Below are 17,471 nucleotides of genomic sequence, written 5' to 3'. Positions count from 1 at the left end.
TGAAGACTTTCTCAGCAGATGTAATAAATCCGAGAAGAAGAGCAGTGTGCTTCATTTCTTGAGCTTATAAAGTATCTAAGAAGACGTCGCAAAATTTAATTTCTCATCAACGGGGGAAAAATAACAACTGGGGCTTATTTCACTTGTTCCTGGGAAAGCCATTTAGGGTTAATAATACCATCTCAGTTTTACAGATAAAAGAATTGACGTTTAGAAAGTTTATTCAAAGTCACGTGGCTTTGATGCGTTCTTGAACTCCAAACAGATACATTGTCCCCACTTACAGTCTTCAATTTGTCTGAAGAGAGAATGAAGAGAGAAAAATATGTCTGAAGGAGATGAAGGAAATGGCAAGCAGAGCAAACATTTTCAATTAGCTCTGGAAGTTTGGCTGTCTTTTTAATTTTTTTTAGCGTTTATTTTAGAGAGAGAGACAGAACACAAGTGGGGTAGGGACAGAGAGAGAGGGAGACACAGAATCTGAAGCACGCTCCAGGCTCTGAGCTGCCAGCACAGAGCCAGATGTGGGGCTCAAACCCATGGACCATGAGATCATGATCTGAGCTGAAGTAGGACACTTAACCGACTGAGCTGTCCAGGCGCCCCCATTCCAGTGACTTTAAAAGGGATATCAAGACCAGGAAGATTTGTAGCTACAGGTGTGTCCACATCTAAATCTGATCAGTTCATCAGGGAATCTATTGCTACATTTCTATTAGACAAGAAGATTCTTCCAATATGTCACTCTGCTTTTTTTCCCCTATGTTGAATAAAATTACCAGCATATCTTTGAAAAAGGGAAGGTCTGATCCAAATCTGGTGAGGGTAGTTTTCCTAGAGTGCAGAATCCTCTTTAGCAGGTGATTAAAAGTACAGTTAGGCTCAATGAAGGGCAGCAGGAAACCAGAGATGAATGTGCAGCTAATGGCTAGTATTGTGGCTCAATTGCCTGATAAAACCACCCAACTGTTTTGCAGAGAGATTTTCTGGGCTCTATGGGTAGGGGGTCTGTCTAAGCATTAGAAAAGAAACAGTAAAGGAAACCAAGGGCCAAACTAGGACCACACAGAAAGGAGCCAGGACACTCTGCCCTGCAGGTGAAACTAAGTCTATACAATTTGCTAGCTGAGAATTAATCAAATGATACTCCACATGATTACTTTTGTCTCCTTTTTCCCCCGAGTATTGCCCACACGTGTTCCCAACTACACAGAAATACCATGGCATCAGAATTATTGCAGAACACACTATTTTCAGATTTCTTTTAGCAATCTAGACCTGCCTTATATTCTCTCTGTTTTGAATCCCTGTTCCAAAAGAGCAACCCCATCACTGCCTGCCAGGAACGAAGCTGGCCTGTCGGCCACTGCTGTCTCCTCGCAGGGCTCAGGCAGTCTGCTAAATGCTTTCAATCTGTCTAAATGAATGTTTTCAGTTTCAGCCGCGACCCTTACACTTCCGTCGTCCCTAAATTTTTCCATTATGTGTTAAAATACTAAGTAAGTGTTCCAGTCTACACCAGGTCACAGGTTCTTTTTAAAGATTCTCCGTGGGAACCTTGTACTTGTTAGTCTTATGTAACATGCTGAGAATGTGTGCAGAGAAATAAATGGACTGAAAGCCTGGCTTAGCATAGTTTCAGGCAGGTCCTAAGATTGGAGTGAATCACACTGTATTAAACACACATACACACCTTTTGTCTTATTCCGTCTCTGTCCCACGATGCTATGGAGAACGCGGCTCCCCAGGTATTTGTCTGGAGTCACAGCTCTGGCCTGCTCACTCTCCTCCTCAGACACTTCAGTGGCCCCACATCGCCTATTGAAGAAAGGAGAAACACTAGGTCCTGTGAGCTGAAGACGTGTTAGCGGTTTAAATAACCTATGTAATCCTCATACACCTGCTGCTCTGTTTTACCAAGGGGATGGACGCTGTACCTGTGTCCACATACTTACAGGGAGATGAGTCACACACTTAGCTTTGCAGCATCCGTGTTCTGACTCTCTACTCCTTACATTCTCCATTCTTGCCAAAGCAAAACAGGGCTGTGCCTGTATTTTTCACACCACTGACCTTTTGTGTATGTGGATCCTTCTGGCAACCCCTCCCAACCACAACCCTTCTCCTTTCATTTCACATTTGGATCCTACAGTCCCAGCATCTCTTTGTCCACAAAACTTTCTCTTATCTCTCTGCCACCCTTGATGCCTTCCCTTAAGCACTTTGTGATATCTTTTTCCTCCGAGTGGCCAAAATAGCATATTTCTACCTCTGCTTAAACAGACTTTCTACCTCTGCTCTTATCATGTGCACATTTTCCTTCTTTCTACAAGACCCTAAGTTCCTGCAGCCTCAGTGCTAAAAAAAAAAAAAAAAGATCAAAAATGAAGATGAACAACAAAAGAGAAAGAAACATGAAAAGAGGGATGAAGGTAGAATAGTGTATTTTGAGCATACAGTGACATTGTGCAAAGCATAGTCTCATTAATCTGTCTGCTTTGCTTTTAAGAAAAGTAGTAGTGCTATTTTCAGAATAATTGCAGTTTCTTCAACACCTAATACTCATAGGAAAAGTGAAAATAGTTGCCATATAAATACAATTCACTAGGGTAAGTAATGTATATACATCCCCTCGTACAGATGTATGAGGTCAAAAGTAGTATCAGCCCCGTATAGATGAGGAAGCTGAGGCCAAGAGAAATTATACCCTCGCTCAGTGTCACAGAGCTTCTAGAAGACAAAGTCACAACTACAAACCGACTTGGAAACCCACATAGTCTATAGACTATGGCTTCCCAGGCTCTTTAGGCCTGGACAGGGCCACACAGGTCTGCACCATCACCCCAGCGCTGTGACCTCTCTGCAGCTCACCCCACAAGTACCATCTTTCCTGTTGTTCTGGACATCTCTGAAAGCCTCGTCACACCAGATTCACGCCAAGGTAGTGTGTAAAGAATGCTCTCCCTCCCAAGAAGCTTTGAATTCTGAAAGGGACTATAAGGTGAGATCCATGATTAAATGATAGAATGAATATTAGCAATGAGGTCAAGTGATGTTATAGACTTTTAATCTACGATGAGCATGTATTGTACAATAAGAATAGATTAGATGCTCTCTTTGATAAATCAAAACAATGTCCATGCTACTTAATTTTTTTAATGTTTATTTTTGAGAGAGAGAGAGACAGAGCATGAGTGGGGGAGGGACAGAGAGAGAGGGAGACACAGAATCTGAAGCAGGCTCCAGGTTCTGAGCTGTCAGCAAAGAGTCCGACACGGGTTCGAACCCGCGAACCCACATACCGTGAGATCGTAACTTGAGGTGAAGTCAGATGCTTAACTGACTGAGCCACCTAGGTGCTCCATTACTTAAAACACACCTGCTCAACTGTGTATGAAGGAATGCCTTGCCTTTGATTTACATAGTCTGAAGCAAGAATATTTGGAAAATTGATAAATTGTTCAGAGGTTTCATATGCTTCATCAGACAGTTTAAATAGAACCTTATACATCCAGTGTGGTGAACTTGAATGTGATTGTTGCTTATAATCCAGAACAAAGGATGGTCTCACTTTGCTGGTGCAGTAAGTGATGCAGTCTTTAGCTTATTCAGATTTTAAAGGCACCAAGCAAATGTCTTACGAAGAATTAACTTCTTTACCCAGTTGCTCAGACACCCAGGTTTTGGAAGCACAGTTCATGTTATGAAAGACAATAGTTCTTGTTGGCATCAGGTAATTAAGTAGATACTTTTTTTTTTTTCTGTGTAAAAATAGCACACTTTGAAATGAGTGTGAAGACCTGGGTAAGATAAATGTCAGAGAGAATGTCAGTTTAGAAAAATGAGATATTTTCTAAAATATCCAATACAGGAACGAATAGCTGATCATAAAGTTATCACTTGGATTTAGTATTTATTGTGCTCTGTGCAGTTTTCTACTCTGTCTGTCCACACTAGCAGGTTCAATCAACTTGTTAAGTGTGTATATTTGTTTTTATTTCCCATCTCATTCTGATGTTTGTAGCTGTTGCATTTGAAATTACTGCCGGAATGGGTGCAGCAAAACTAACCAATATCCCGGGCTAATTCCTTGAGTTTCAACATGAGACTTGTTTCTTAACATATATTTGTATATCAAGCAATATTTGAACATTTCCTATTTGAAAATCATGGTTATATACGGTGAAGACCAAAAAAGATACCGTATTTCAACAAATTTATGATGCTGTCTCTTTTAAGATGCAACATTATTTTATATGTGATTTAAAAGGAAAAAAATGTTAGGTGCCATTAATCGCAAGATACATCATGATTTCAACGATGTGAAAATGTGAAACCGTGTATTTCAGTGAAATATGATATGTCCTGGTTCCCTAGGAAAATAAATCCCGTGTATAGTTAAGAGAACAGTTAACCTTTAAGAAAGGCATCCTTGCACACTTTTACCACAGAGAATGATAAGATGATAATTGATGTGAAAGAGTAGAGGGGCTAGAAAGCTATTTGAGAAGACTAAATGTGGCTAATTCTTGGAACAATTAAATGCTGTTGGAGAACAGGCAGCTCATCATCAGAGGTACACTTTGGAGGATTTGTCTGGGGTCAACATGAAGAGTAAATTCGGGATGGGGAACTTTGCAGTCAGGAAGATAATGAAAACTCACAAAAGTGAAGTCATGGGGGCCTGATCTTAAGTAAAGGCAACAAGATTAGGCAGAAACTTTGCCATGAGTAAATGAATAGATGTAGACGCTTGTGAATAAAGGGGGGGATGAAATTAGTACAGTGCTATGTGACTCTGAAATTTGGAGTTTGAGTAGATGGAAGTGATAAGACTGAGAACACGATTGTGTAGATTTCGGTGTATTAAGGTGTGAGGAGAACTACTGATGGACCTCCAAGGTCATGTTGGAAATGTGGACTTACAGTACAGAAACAGTCAGGCTTATGTCACTACTTAGGGATCGCAAGAACGGAAGCATGATGTCTTTTCTGCCTCCTCCTCCCTGCAAGCAACAGGTAAAATGCACAGTTTACCCCATGTTCTGACCTCAGATGCTCCAGCCACGGGAGATCATCCACTGTACGTGACCCCAGATATGATATGATATGGTGTATCTCAAGATTTAAGTGTCTATATTCAATTACTAACTCTGGTGGAGAAAATGAACTGATAAACCATAACAGGTGTGTCTTTGGATTGTTAATATTTTTAATGAAAAGAACAAATTCACCCCTATATAATGCAATACAAAAAAAATGCAAGTAGTAGAATACAAAATTTATAAGCAAAACAGTCTTAGGGTTTTAGAGGACTGAGAAATGCCTGTGGCCAAAGAGATCATTTATTCCACCCAAGAAAGTCTTTAAGAGTAGGAGAATTTGAGTTCTACAGTGAACCGCGGTTAACACTATTCAAAAGTAAATATTGTTTATTGTTTGATTTCCTAGCCTTATAAAGCTCAAATCATAAAGAGAATGAGAGAAGAATGAAAACAGTTCATCATGTCACAAGAGTGAAATAACCGTGGCAACCACTCTTCCCGTCCTTTCTTTCATATTGCTTTTTAAAGATGGATTTTACCATATTTATGCTACCTAACTTAATTTTACTACTTACTATTAAGTCTGAAGCATTTCCCCAAGTCAGAGAGAGCAATATTTTCTGTTCACACAATACTCTTTCATATAGAAAATTTATATTTTACCTACACATTGCAACATAATCCCTTATTATTATCACATTTTGATGTTTCTAAATTTCTTTATTGTAAATAATGCCCTGATGGCTTGTCAAATCAGTATCTTACAATAGATTGCTATCAGTCATTGTACTGTGTAAAAGACAAACGATTTGAAAGCTTCTGATAAACACCGTGAAATAGCTTTCTGAATAGATTGTGAACACTATGTAATACTATTTGCTTGTGAGAGTGCCTGCTTCGATGTAGTCTTACTTTGATATTTTTACTTTGGTGATGAATATTTCATGCTTGGAATGAGAAAAAATTACTTTGTATTTTAAAACTATGAATTTCGTCAATTTGAAAGATTAAGCACTTTACTAATAATTTGTCAGCTATCTGGATTTCCCCTTTTAGATCTTCTGTTTAATACACTTCTATTGAGGTTGATATCTATACACTGGAGTCTAATTTCTTATCCTATGATTTCATTATAGATAAAAATAGTAATCCTTCGTAACATTTCCTTGAAATATGTTTCTGATCGTACTGTTTATGGCTATCAGATTATTTAAAATGGAATAAATCAACTCGACCAGCCCTTTGGTGTTTAGTTTCATCCATTTCCCTGAAGCTGTCAAATCCTTCAACATCCAACAATCAAATACAAAATACACAGTTCATTTTATTTTTGAGATAATTTCTTAAACTATTGATCTTTCTGCTTTATTAAAGAACAATGCATAAATTATTAAGCACCATTTATTGAATAACTCCCTTGTCCCTTTTACTTTGTGATTTCTCCTTTAGGACACATATACTCAGGTCTACTGGCCTGCCCGTTCTGTTCCATTTATATTTTTGTCAGCTACATGCCCAAACCAAACTTTATTTCATTGTTTGGGCTTTATAATTTGTTGAGGCTCTCCATCCAAGTTCATCATAAAAACACCTATATTAGCTTTAGTCTTTGTTTAAATATCTCAGTGGGATTTTGGTTTCTTTTCATTTCCCCTGGTCATTACAAATACATTAGTGTCTCACATATTTTGATGGTACTGTAATTGAAATATTTACTCAGTATATCTCCTCCAAATAACTACTGATGGTATGAAGGAAAGTTTCTGAATGTTGCAGATTTATTCTTTAGTTCATAAACTTAGTGACTCTAATTGGTTGAACTAATTATCTTAGTTTTTAAGATGCATAATGTTTTTTCCTTCCAAAAATGGCTTCTTCTTCTTTTTGTCATTGCTTTATTGCATTGACCAGTAATTCCTGAATAGCCTTTGAAAAATCATAACAGGAAGTCTTCTTTTTTTATGATTTTAATGAGAAAGCCACTGGGATTTCATTGGTAAGAATGCTGTTGGTTGTTGGTTTCAACTAAGTAGTCGAACATTACTATGAGTATTTATGTTGTAGCTTGAAATTGGTACCTTTTGACCACCTTCACTCCCCTCCCCCATATCTGGACCACCAACCTGATCTCTTTTTCTATGTGTTTAACTTTTTTCTTTTTTAAGAAAATTCCACATATGAGATCATACAATATTTATCTTTCTTTGTCTGACTCATTTCACTTAGCACAGAGCCCTCAAGGTATATTCACGTGATCACATATGCTAGGATTTCCTTCTTTTTATAGTTGAATAGAATTTTTAAAAATATTTTTTAATGTTTATTTATTTTTGAGAGAGAGAGACAGAGAGACAGAGTACGAGTAAGGGGGGGGCAGAGAGATAGAGAGGGAGACACAGAAGCTGAAGCAGGCTCCAGGCTCTGAGCTGTCAGCACAGAGCCTGATGCGGGGCTTGAACGCACAAACCAAGAGCTCATGACCTGAGCTGAAGTTGGATGCTCAACCGACTCAGCCACCCAGGCGCCCTTTGAATAGTACGTTATTGTGTACATACACATACTCACATATATTTTCTTTATCCATCATCTGTTGATGGGCACTTATGTTGTTTTTATGTCTTGGCTAGGGTAAATAATACTGCAATAAACATGGAAGTGCAATATGTCTTCAACATACTAATTTTGTTTCCTTTAGATATACACCCAGAAGTGGAGTTGCGATCATAGGGTGGTTCTACTTTCAATTTTTTGAGGAAACTCCATACTGTTTTCCATAGTGGCCTCACCAGTTGACACTCCCAGTAACAGCGCACAGGGTTCCCTTTTCTCTACTTCTTCTCCAGCATTCATTATCTCTTGTATGTTTAATAGGAGACAGTCTAGAAACCATGATGTGATATCTCATTGTGCTTTGGGTTTGCCTTTACCTGATGATCAGCGATATTGAACATGTTTTCATGTGCCTATTGGCTGTTTGAATATCTTCTTTGGAAAAATGTCTATTCAGATCCTTTGCTCATTTTCTAATTGGGCTATTTGTTTTTCTGTTGAGTTGTATAAGTTCTTTACATATTTCAGATATTAACCACTTACCGATATAAGACTTGCAAATATTTTGTCCCATTGAGTAGGTTGCTTTTTCATTTAGTTGATGATCTCCCTGCTGTGCTCAAGCTCTAGTTTGATAGTTTTTAATAGTCCCGCTTGTTTACCTTTTGTTTTGTTGCTTGTGTTTTATGTGTCATATCTAAAAAAATCATTGCCAAGATCCATGTATAGAGGCTTTTTACATATGTTTTCTACTAGGAGTTACGTGATGACTGTAGTTAACACTGCTGTATAGTGTATTTAAAAGTTGTACAAAAGTAGATCCTAGAAGTTCTCATCATAAGAAAAAAATTTTTGTAAACTATATGAGATGATGGGTTATAACTGAACTCACTGCATTAAAAATATTTAACATATTTTTTCTCATGACTCCTTTGTGGTGATATTCAATATTAGTATATTTCATAATATTAAAATATCTATTCATTTCTAAGAAAAATCAAATTCAGTAATTATAAATTATTATGTTAATTTCATCTCTCTGAATCTCTCATTTATAAGCTTTTCATCTATGCCATAAGTGAAAATATTTATTTTATGGCTATTATTTGAGATTTTGATATCAACATTATAGCATATCAGAGCATGAATTATTTAGCTTTTTGCCTATTCCTTTACTTTGGAAACTTATTTCTTTTTTTATGTCAGAAAAGTCAGAAATGTGTGCATTTGAAAAGGTTATCTATAAAAGATTTGAGTCCAAAGCCCTGTGTTCGGAGGATTGCTTTATAGATTTTATTATATTATATTACAATTAGTTTAATATGATTTCCTGGCTACAAACATATTAAATAACATTGAATAAAATGGAGAAAATTGAGAGAAATGAAATAAAATCACCTACATTCTATTTAATCGATATCATCTCTCTCTATCCATCTACTTATCCATCTATTTATGTAAATGAACTCTGTACTTTACATAAAGTTTTCTAATTTACCTTTTACTTTATATCCTTGTAGCAATATTTCCACTTGCAATTGATTTTAGAAGAAATTTGTAGCAATTATTTTAACTTAGCTCTGTATTTGAGATATTTCAATGTTCTTTGTACCTTAAACTTTCACGTCATTACAACCTCAAGATTACATTTTACATTTTGATTTAAATGTGTCCCTAAGTTATCTTTTATTAATGGTATATCAATAGTGTGATTTCTTAGCTCTTGCGTGAATAAAAATATACCTACATCTGAGGCTCGCATACTTTTTTTCGTACTTATGTGCTTCTGTGCTTCTTTAATTTGTTTGCTTCCATAATATATTAATTATCTTCATTTAGTATGTTGCCTGATAAGATAAACATACTCAAACTACATGCTCAAGCTTTTTTCTCTTTGGCTTCAAGACATTGCTTTTGTATGTAGTAGACACTGAATAATTTTTTTTATATAACAGATTAGTATATATCTGGATCTTTCTTTATGTTTCCTTACACAGACACTCCAATTATTTGAGGCCATACCATAATAACCTATTTCTAGAGTAACCCCAAAATTTAGTGTACTGTTCCCTAGAACTGCTACTTTCTTACAACTTTGAAAATAAGTAGACATTTTCTAATATTTTCTTCTTTTTCTTCATTTCTTTAAGTCTGTTCTTTGTCTCAGGCTTTATGCAGTATTTCCTTTCTTTTGAGCTCTGGTTATTTCTTTATCACAACTATCTCTATCAAGAAAGACTGTGTTGGAATTGATTTTCAACCACTCCATTTAGGCACTTCTTCACATATGCAACTGGAGAGTAGGATAATGGGTCCAGTTCCTAGCCCTGCCTCAAATTCATAGCTGGCATTTATCTAGTTGCTTCTTGCACAGCTGAATGCCTCTTGGGTCCCTTGTCCTTTGCTTCTCACAAGTTCTCTGGTCATGGACGGTAGAACAGTACAAGGCCATCTGTGGTCTTTCTCCATTAAATGAATTATGTCCTATGCATGAAAATCACAAGTCCTGCATATAACATGCAGAAGTAAACCTTTTTCCTGTCATGACTTTTCATTGAAATGGTAGCCTTTCAATGGATTTAGAAAGACATTGACGTGGTATGTTGAGGAAGAAAGTCTGACAGTTGTGTCTGATATATTCTGCAGGGTTTCTGAAAGATGTAGATTTCTGTTCTTCAACCAAAGGATATATATAGAGTTGGGGAGAGGCTGACAGTCCCCTAGATGCCTCTTTGTCAGTGGTAGGAATCTCCCCTTATCTCCAACATCCCCAGGGTATGCCTGAGACCATGGATAGTCCCAAACCTTATACATGCTATGGTTTCCCTCTACACACATACCTATGATAAAGTTTAATTTATAAATTAGGCATGGTAAGAGATTAACAGCAATAACTAATAATAAGATCGAACAATTAACAATATACTACAATAAAAGTTGTGTGAATGTGGTCTCTTTCTCTCCCCCCAAAATATCTTATTGTACTGTACTCATCCGTCTTCTTCTTGTGATGATATGATTGATATGATATGATATATGTATGACATGACATGATATGATTGATATATGATATATGTATGACATGATATGATATGATAAAATGCCTATGTGAAGAGATTAAGTAAGGTGAATAACGTGGACATTGTGATGTGACATTAGACCACTATTGACCTACAGATGATATGTCAGAGGGAAGATCATCTGCTTTCAAATGCAATTGACCTCAGGTAACTGAAATCACAGAAAACGACTCAGGGGACTGGCTGCTGTATTCTTCCATTATCACTGACAGGAGATCTTACTTTAGGATTTAATTTCTCAATCTGTCTTGATATTATTGGAAATTGCTTCCAAAACTTTATTAATATCCTCTTGTTTTTATTAGGTTTGATGGTTGTTATATACCCTTTGACTTTTCCTACATTTCTGTAAATATTTTAATAAGAAGTTGGGAGGGAGGAAATTGTGGAATGTTAGCTTACGGTCATCTTTACTTGGATTTCCATCACAGGCAGAGGAAACAATATGAGCTAAGTCAGAAATGTGAGAAAGTGGGGGTATTTCTGTGAAATGCCTAGATTCTAGTAGTTATACAATTTTATCATGGATTGTGAGATGGGGAGCCATAGAAAAATTTTAACCTGAAATTTGGCATTATGAAGCTGTGTTTAATAAAAATGGTCTGACCACAATGAGTAGAATTACTCCAATGAGTCATGGATCACTTATCAACTGCCATGGTTGAAGTGAGAAGAGACTTGGGGCAGTATAAAAGGGAGTCATTAATTAAAGTCCTCCTCATGACTGAGGATGTCAAATTGCAAAATAGTTACTTATCAGAGTCAGACTGGTTTTTCACTTATTATTAGTTCATTTCTAGCTACTTAAAACCATGTGGTCTTGGGCATGCCTCTTAATATCTCTGTGCCTCAGTTTCCTCAGAATTGAGGGTGGTTATTGGCTGACGTGTGCCAATAATAATAACTCTATAAGTTTGGGCCATTATTATTACTAACATATCGTGTTCTAAGCTCACTAGGAGGAACAGTGACAAAGGTGGAGGTCAACCCTCCCAAATACTGAGCTTTCTACAAGAAAGGTGTAATAAGCATTCATTCGCATGTTTCCTGCTCAGCCAACAAAGCTGGGCAGGAAATGGCCTAAATCACCTTTAGTGTGCTGGGACCCCATTTGGTTCTTCGTAAATGTAGACTTCACTTCTAAGTGTCATCTCATTCCTGGTCTGTTTAAACAAAAATGGATTTGACATGTGAATATATTGACTAATTTTTTTCCTCTTAAACTCTGAAATATAAATCCTGTGTTTACTTTACAAGCATTGACTCTACCTGTGACCCACTATGTTTTTCCTGATTTTTTGTGTGCATGTGTGGATTTGAAAGCTTTTATTTCTCAGTGAATCTGTTATGCTAACAGAGGTGTTTTCATTTGTGTATTTTTCATTAACTTATAAGGATGAGAAAAATGAGACTATATTAGTATAGTACTCATTTGATTAATTATTTGTAATAGGTAATTGGAAGGTACGTACATGAATATTCCCTACAAGAAGCAAGGATAAGCTTTTCCTACTAAAATTAAATGCTCTCTTGCACTGTTGTTAAAATAGCAAGGACATAATCTTGGATCTTCTCTTCATATTTCATTACTTGGAGAGATCAGTAAACGTTAGAAATGAGGGCATGCCTACCTTATGGAATCAAGAATTTCTCTTTGCCTTTTAGAATCTTTATATATTACCACAGTCCAGAAATTGCAGTTATCTGTTTAGCTCAACATGTTCAAAGAACACCTGTGTTTTTCTGCAATTGAAAATGAAGAGTCCGATTCATTGCCACAAGAAATATAGCTGCTTGAATATGAGATAACCTGTATGTCAGGTGTCTCGAGAACAGAGTGCAAGTCTGCGCAAAGCACAGGAGTTCTCAGGGAAGAGAAACTACATTTAGTTAATATTAGCCATGTTAACATTTAAATAAGCTAGCATTTATTAGGTACTTATTATACACCAGGCATTGTTCTAACTCATTTCATCTCCATGATAATGAAATAAATATTGTTCTTTTCTTCATTTAACCAAGGGAGAGACTCGAAGTGTTGTTCAGACCAGGCAGACAGTAAACGGACTATTTTAACAGAGACATTCTGACTCAGAGCTGGGACACAAAAGCACCACGCAAAAATACCTAATAATTCACATGTGTAAACAGATTTAATCACAAAATTGACTCTTTGAAGATGATGGAATATGAAAAGCTATCATCACTGTGGTGGAGAAAGACATCCATCCTTTTTCTAATTCAAAAATGCCAAAGTAGGAAAAACAGCTATGTTACTCAGAGGGCCAGAAGGACAAAATTAAAAATATTCTTTAATAGCATTACAGTGTCATTTGGCTTTGATAATGACATTAGTAATAGGCTATGTTACAAGCAAAAGTGATGGCAATTATTGAAATGATATTTAGGGGAGCCCCGGTGGCTCATTTGGTTAAGTGTCCAGCTTTGGCTCAGTTCATGATCTCATGGTAGTGAGTTCGAGCCCTGCATATGGCTCTCTCTGTGCTGACAGCTCAGAGCCTGGATCCTGCTTTGGATTCTGTGTCCCCCTCTCTCTGTCCCTCCCCTGCTCATGCCATCTCTCCCTTTCAAAAAAAAAAATTAAAAAAAATTAAATGGTATTTAAAAAATAAACTTTCTTGAGGCAGAATTTATAAATACTATATTTACTAATTTAAAATGTGTGATTCAGTGAGTAATGAAAAGTACATATTAAAAATACATCTGCGGCACCTGGGTGGCTCAGTCCAATAAGCATCTGACTTCAGCTCAGATCATGATCTTGCTGGTTCATGGGTTCAGGCCCTGCATCGGATACTGTGCTGACAGCTCAGAGCCTGGAGCCTGCTTTGGATTCTGTGTCTCCCTCTCTCTCTGCCCCTCCCCTGCTCACACTCTGTCTCTCTCTCAAAAATAAATAAACATTAAAATAATTAAAAAAAATACATATAGCCATATAGCATACATAGAATAGTTTTACTACCTGAAAAACTCAGGTGCCTTTATATATCACCTTTCTTAACTTCTCACCTCTGGCAACCACTAATATGCTAGGTCTCTAGATACAGACTTTCATATAAATGGAATTACACAGTGTATATAGTTCTTTATGTCTGACTTCCTTCCATTACCATAATGCTGTGGCTATTTATCTCTGTCGCTATATGTGTCAGGTATTTCTTTTTATTGCTGAGTAGTAGTCCATCATAAAAGCATACTTCAGTTAATTTATCTATCCACTCACAATTGGAGAGACATCTGGGTATGTATAGCCAGTATTTGACTATTGTAAATAAAGCTGCTTTGAACCTTCAAATACAAGTCTTTGCATGTGCATAGGTGTTTTTGTTTTTTTCTATTTGATAAATGACCAGGAGTGAGATTTCTTAAAAGCCACCCGATTGGGAGTATACAATTCAATGGATTTCACTGTATTTACAGAGTTATGCAAATGTTGCTATAATCTAATTTTGGAATATTTTTTATCATCCCCCGAAGTGTGCAACCACTAATTCTTTTTCTGTCTCTACAGATTCACCTATTCTGTACATCTCATATAAATGACATCATGGAATATGTGGGGTTTTTTGACTAGCTTCTTTCATTTAGCATAGTGTCTTTGAGCTCCAGCCATGTTTCAGCATGGATCTTCACTCTAGAAGTTCCTATTCAAATCTTCCACTCTTTCTTTCTCTTTCTTTTTTTCTTTTTCTTTCCTTCTTTCTTTCTTTCTCTTTCTTTCTTTCTTTCTTTCTTTCTTTCTTTCTTTCTTTCTTTCTTTCTTTCTTTCTTTCTTCTCCCTTTCTTTCCTTCTCTTTTTCTTCCTTTCTTTCTCTTTCCTTTCTTTCTTCTTTCTTCCTTTCTCCCTTCCTTCCTTCCTTTCCTTCCTTCCTTTCCTTCCTTCCTTTCCTTCCTTCCTTTCCTTCTTTCTTTCTATTGTTGAGTCATCAGAGTTATTTATTCTGGATATGTGCCCTTCATCAGATACATATTCTACAAGCACTTCTCCTACTGCATGGCATGGCTTTTCATTTTCATAAGGGTGTCTTTTGAGCAAGAAACATTTTTGATTTTGATGAAATACAATTTTCCATTCTTTTCTTTATGGTCTGTGATCTTCATGTAAGAAAACCCCTCGCTAAACTCATGGTCACAGGTACTTTTGTTTGTTTTCTACATGAAGTTGTACTCTTCTCTTTACTATAGCTAGGTCTACTGTCTCTTACAAATTAGTTTTTATATATGGTATGAAAGATGCATAAATGTTTATTTTCTTTTGCATATGGATATCCAATTGTACCAGAACCATTTGTTGAAAAACTGTCCTTTCCCATTGAATTTCTTTGACTCCTTTGTTGAAAATCAGTTGACCATCTGTGCCTGGGTGGCTTAGTTGGTTAAGTGTCTGACTTTGGCTCAGGTCATGATCTTGTGGTTCATGGGTTCGAGCCCTGCATTGGGCTCTGTGCTGACTGCTCAGAGCCTGGAGCCTACTTTGGATTCTGGGTTTCCTTCTCTCTCTGTTCCTCCCCTGCTCACGCTCTGTCTCTCTCTCTCTCAAAAATAAAGATTAAAAAAAATTTTTTTAAAAAGAAAGAAAATCAATTGACCAAATGTCTGTCTCTATTTCTAAACTCTGTATTCTTTTTCCATTGATTTGTATGTCTTTCCTTATACAAATAGCACACTCATGGTTGCCCTAAATTTATAATATCTCTTGAAATGAGATATGCAAGGGCCTCAACTTTGCTCTGCTTTTACAAAATTATTGTGGCTATGCTAGTTTCTTTTGTTTGCATATAAATTTTAAAAACAGGGCTTTTAAATTTCTACAAAAATAAGCCTGCCAGGACTTTGACAGGGATTACACTGAATCTATAGTTTACGAGTTTCTACCTTAACAATGCTCAGTTTCCAGATTAATGAACATGGTATATATAATCTCTATATTTCATCTTTATTTATTTGTAGTGTTTTGTGGTTTTCATTGTATAGATCTTAATACATTGTTAAATTCATTCTTAAATGTTTCCTATTTTCATTTGCAATTGTAAATAGCATTTCTTTTTCAATTCCAATTTTCATTCTTCACTGTTCAGATACAGAAACAGTGTTGAATTTTGTATATTGAACTCACATGCTGTAACATTGCTAAACTTGTTAATTCTAGCTGCTTTCTCATATATCTATTAGAATTTCCTTCATAAACAAACATGTCATCTGTGATTAAACAGTTTATCTCCTCCTCTCCAGTCTGTATGCCTTTTATTTCTTTTACTTGATTATTGCATTAACTATAAGCCCTCTATTTCAAAGTGGAATAAAAATGATATGAGCAGACATCCTGTAATGTTTCAGTCTTGGGGGATAGCATTCAGGTTTAATGATTAATTATGATGTTAGCTGTAGGATTTTCATACATACTTTTGATTAGGGTGAGGGACTTCCCTTATTTCTAGCTTTCTGTTAGTTTTTCTATCTTTTTAACCATAAATGGGTATGAATTTTGAGATATATATATATATATATATATATATATATATATATCAATAGATGTAAAAGATAATTTGGCAAAATTCATACCCATTCATGTACTCCACTATATTAATAAACCGCAAAGGAAAATATATAGTGGATTACATTGTTCATATTTCAAATGTTAAGCTAGCCATGTATCCTGAGATAAACCACACCTGGTAATGATCCTCATTTTTTATATATATTTCAGGATTTGATTTTCCAAAGTTTTGTTAAAGATATCTGCATCTAAGTTAATGAAGGATTTTGATGTCTAGTTCTCTTTTCTTGTAATGAGATTTTTCTTGATTTTTGTATCAGGACATTGCTGACCTCATAAAATAAGATGTGGAGACTGTTTTCTGAAGAATTTATGTAAAATCAATATGATTTCTTTTGCAAATGTTTGGCAGAATAATCCAGAGTGGATTCATCTCAGCCCAGAATTTTCATTGGGGATAATTTTTAAAGATAGATTCAATTATCTAATAGATAAAAGGTTATCCAGGTTATATTTTTTTCTCCTTATATAAGCTTTGGCAGTTTGTGTCTTATAAGTGATTTGTACATTTCATTGTTGATTTATTGGTGTACGGTTGTTGATAGTGTTCTATGTTTATCTTTTGATGCTTGTAGGATCTGTAGTGATGTTTGTAGTATTTGTAATTTGTGTCTGTTTTCTGTCCTGGTCAATAAAACTTAAAAGACTTTATTAATTTTAATCATCTTTGCAAAAAACCACCTTATGGCTTTATTGGCTTTCTTTTTTGTTGTTTCTGCTTTGATTCCATTCTTTTGTTGTGTTTTGTTTTGAAATCATCATTTCTTTCTTACTGCGTACTTTGTGTTTGACTTTACCCCCTAGTTTCTTAAGGTAGAAGATGATATTGTTGACAGGAGACCCTTCATCTTTTCCAATAGAAGCATTTAAGATGATAATTTATTTTCCTTTTAAGAACTGCCTAGCTGGATCCCATAAATATTGATATCGTGTGTTTTGGTTTTCATTTGATTTAGAGTATTTTTTTTAGTTTTATTTATACTTTCTTCTTCAATTCATGAATCATATGTAACCCATGTTGTATTAATTTCCAAATATGTGGAGGTTTTTCAGATCTCATGTTTTTTATTTTTTGTATAATTTCACTTGGTCAAAAACACATTTCACACAAGTTCTGTCCATTTAAATTTATTGAGATTTGGCTTGTTCTTCAGAGTGTATTCCAGCCTCATGAATGTTCTCTTTAACTTGAAAAGAAAGCACATTTAGTATGTTTTT

At 35.8% G+C, this 17,471-nt stretch overlaps 1 long non-coding RNA gene across 1 annotated transcript; it reads right to left on the bottom strand.

Moving 5' to 3' along the window:
• Positions 1 to 203: 203 nt before the first annotated feature.
• On the bottom strand, positions 204 to 1,798 carry LOC122231242. Its single transcript, XR_006208435.1, has 2 exons — positions 1,694 to 1,798; positions 204 to 298 (listed from the first exon to the last, which is right to left on the bottom strand). It is a non-coding gene; the product is annotated as an uncharacterized LOC122231242 (long non-coding RNA).
• Between the last annotated feature and the right edge of the window lie 15,673 nt (positions 1,799 to 17,471).

The sequence above is a fragment of the Panthera tigris genome, chromosome D1 (genome assembly GCF_018350195.1).
Source record: "Panthera tigris isolate Pti1 chromosome D1, P.tigris_Pti1_mat1.1, whole genome shotgun sequence".
Taxonomy (NCBI): Eukaryota; Metazoa; Chordata; class Mammalia; order Carnivora; family Felidae; genus Panthera; species Panthera tigris.
Note: the sequence above shows the minus strand (reverse complement) of the source record. Positions and strands in the feature narration are given on the sequence as shown.